The sequence below is a fragment of the Girardinichthys multiradiatus genome, chromosome 7 (assembly GCF_021462225.1).
Source record: "Girardinichthys multiradiatus isolate DD_20200921_A chromosome 7, DD_fGirMul_XY1, whole genome shotgun sequence".
NCBI classification, from domain to species: Eukaryota; Metazoa; Chordata; class Actinopteri; order Cyprinodontiformes; family Goodeidae; genus Girardinichthys; species Girardinichthys multiradiatus.
Window position 1 is genome coordinate 19,175,598 of NC_061800.1, and position 3,469 is coordinate 19,179,066.

At 36.6% G+C, this 3,469-nt stretch overlaps 1 long non-coding RNA gene across 1 annotated transcript; it reads right to left on the reverse strand.

Annotated features, from left to right (window-relative positions):
- Positions 1-821: 821 nt before the first annotated feature.
- LOC124871580 lies at positions 822-2,888 on the reverse strand. Its single transcript, XR_007039046.1, has 3 exons — positions 2,732-2,888; positions 1,938-2,027; positions 822-1,721 (listed from the first exon to the last, which is right to left on the reverse strand). It is a non-coding gene; the product is annotated as an uncharacterized LOC124871580 (long non-coding RNA).
- Between the last annotated feature and the right edge of the window lie 581 nt (positions 2,889-3,469).

A 3,469-nucleotide genomic window follows, 5' to 3' on the forward strand; every position in this document is an offset into this window, starting at 1 on the left:
ACATCCGGTGAAAGGAGGAAGTGCACACAGAAAAATATTCCGAAAAGGTTTGTTTCCAGAGAAAGAAAATTAGCTACCGGTCCGCTGCCGCGACAGTAAATAAATTAATAAAGGAATGAATGGTTGGGCCTAAATGAAATATATCTCAGTGGCGACAGAAAGGGGGGCTGATTCGGGGGTGCCCACCCAACACTCTACTGGCCCCTCCTGGCCAGACTCTGAGATGTCGGACACTGTTGGGATTTTATGTGATAAACCACGAAGTTTTGCGTAATAATGAAGTAAAAGGACAAAAAATGCATTATTTTTTAACTGTTACAAATAAACATCTGAAAAGTCTGGTGCACATTTGTATTCAGTTCCCCTGAATTATTATATTGTAAAACACGCTTGAAACTCTAAAATGATCTAATGACGTGAGGAATGAAAGGATAACTTAGATTTATCTTAAAATATTGACCAAATTCATGCATATGAATCAAGTCTGAGAACAATTGACTTTAAAAATGTTTTTTTGTGTTTCAGTTGGTCTCAAATAAAATGTAGTGCAGATTAAAAAATAACATTGATGGTGTTTTAAACCCAATAATCTTTTTTTAATTAGAGTGGGTTTGGTGGTTACCCATGCTTTTTATCTCTTATTTCACTGACGTGTAATGAGGTCATGCTGTGATCTTGCTCCGCTCAGTGTTTTTTTTTATCATCTCCACTTTAGACATGCTTTCAGAGTCACCGCCTTTGTGGTGTTTGTTTTCTAGCATGGTGGTAAATGGCTACTCCTATGCTGTGGCATGGTTCACACCAAACAATCCCAGAGAACAGACTTTGTATGCTTTTATTTGCAAGATTAGCTGTAAGAAATTACCTGCATAATGCAATGTATGACAATACAGTCCCAAATTTCTTGTAAATATAACCTTATAACAACTTCATAACAACAATTTTATATATTAAAACATCCGCAAATATGTAATTTGAGATTAGTTCAATTACAGTATTTACTTTATTCAATGGTGCACATTTTACCTAATCTGACATGAATATAATAAACAGGTAATATTACCCAAACAGTGCTTTTTAACATAATTATGGTTACATAGGTAACGGCAGAAACATCCGGCCTGCTCAGCCTCTGGGCGCAGAGGTTGGTGAGCCAGCCTTCAAAAGCTGCAGTACATGAATGTAGGCCTTTCTCACAGTAAACATGTTGACTAACCACACACACTTTCAGTTCTAACCAACCCAAATGTCCCCATTAAATTCTGTCGTGCTATAGGACGACAAAAGGGCACTAATGTTATTAATTGCACTTGTTTTTAAAATGTCTGCTGTGAGAAAGGTCATCTTATGGGACATTCTGAGCTAGACACTGGAAACCGTGAACAACTAGAAAGTATTCAAATTATGACTTTTAGTGTGCAGTTTGTGAATTTTTGTCAAAAACAAATACCAACCATCTAATTTATGTGGTCATCTAATCACAGTGAAACACTAACTTAAGGTGTTTTATCATACTTCAAATATATAAATTATCTTTGAAGATTAAGTTGACCACAGTCCCAGCGTCCAGCAAGATCTTTAACGTCAGGAGCGACAGCTCTGCACAGCTGCCTCTGAGGACGTCCCTGTTGCTGCTGCTTTGGCAACACTTTCATCGTGTCCCGCGTTCAGGGCAACAGTTGAGGAAGACCCCATCGACTTTCTCTCCAATTTGCTTTGAGCTACAAAAGAAAGACAGGTGAGATATGACACATCATTAAAGATCAGGTAAAAAAAAAAATATTTTATTAAACACGTTGCAAGAATCTCACAGGAATGTTAAACGGGGAGCCCATTTGAAATTATGATTAACCATGTTGCTTTGTTGTTTGAAAGTCAGTTTAAGGAAACAAATGTGCCAGAAGTTTAAAAAGTCAGATTAGATATCAGATTCTTACCTTTTGCACTACATGGTGTACGGATGGGCTTCTCTTCTTGCTCTCCGTCAGCGACAGAAGCCCGCATCTTCCTGACCACGTAGGCGCAAGCTAGAACATAAGAGTTAAATTATTTTTTTTTATGTTTTACTTTTTTAAATAACAAATCTAGAACAAATATGACAGTAAAGCTTTCAGGGTCACTTTTGTTGCTCATATTTTAGATCTACTCCGTATTTTTTAAATTTCATTCTTCCTTTTTAAAAAAAATAAATGTCAACTAACCTTAACTGAGTTGACAATGTATTCAACTTTCCCAATGTATTTATACGCCTAACATCAGTACTCAAATTAGCCTACATGAGTAACGGGAAAACACTGCTCCCAGTGTTCACGATAGGAAATGGAGAAAAAAAAAACTGAGTCATTCCAAATTTTTTATCTACAGTGGCTGGTAAAACAAAATCTGGTAAAGTCGATTAATAGTTGATCTGTTTGTCAACAAGCCATTCAAACACAGCCTTTAAAACAGCTGAAATAAAATGCGCAAATCAGACTTAGAATGGACATAGAAACAAACTGGGAAGCAGCAAAATAATAAGATCTGGGAACTGATAAAGTTGAGGAGCACTTGCTTTATTATCAGTGTAGAAAAATATTACCAGCACAGAAACGTCGTACACCTGACACCTTATTTCACTTCGTTAAGCTTTTTACCAGATTACATTCATAAAATTATAAACTGAAACATAAAACACAGAGTACCCGACGTGGTCATTATACAATTTATACACAAATAATAAAGCAATTATTACCTTTTACCAGCAGTCACACCATTAGTCTGAGCTGTTTTAGGCTGCAGTTTCGGTAAACCTGTGAGTCGCAGCTGTCAGCCTTGTTTTCTATCTTCCGGTGAAGCAGTTTTCTAATCTCGCCTTCCTGAATGTCTCAAGTTAAATACCAGGTCTTTAAAGAAGAATACAACCAATCATAGACTGAGGATAACACTAGAGGCGGGACTTAAGGAACCAAATGTCATTGTGATTGGCTGAGCCGTTACGCAACGAAAGACGTTGCGATTTAAAGAGATACACTTGTAATACAAGATACATAATCGAGATTGTTGAGTATTGAACTCTGTAGGGAAGTCATTTAAATTGCTACATAATTTCACCAGCATCTCAATATTATGTTATTTGCAATTGCATCTCAATAAATTCTAATATTACAAAAAAACGTATTTACTTACATCTCGCTATAATCGTAACACACAGAGTAATATTATTCAAATGTTTATTTCTGCATATTTTGATTTTTGTACCTACAGCTGTCAAATTCCTTGTGCAAAGTTACACCTAAACCAGAGGTAAAGGTGTCTTTCCTGGGCAAGGCAGAAAAAGGACTTGACGTCATCTGTGGTCCTTAGTTCTCATTTCAGATTAAAGTAAATTTTGCATTTAAGTAAGGATCAAGGATCCCAGAGTCTGCAGGAAGACAATAAAGACACAATCTAAGTTGTTTGAGTCCCAGTGCGATGTTTACGCGGTCAGTGA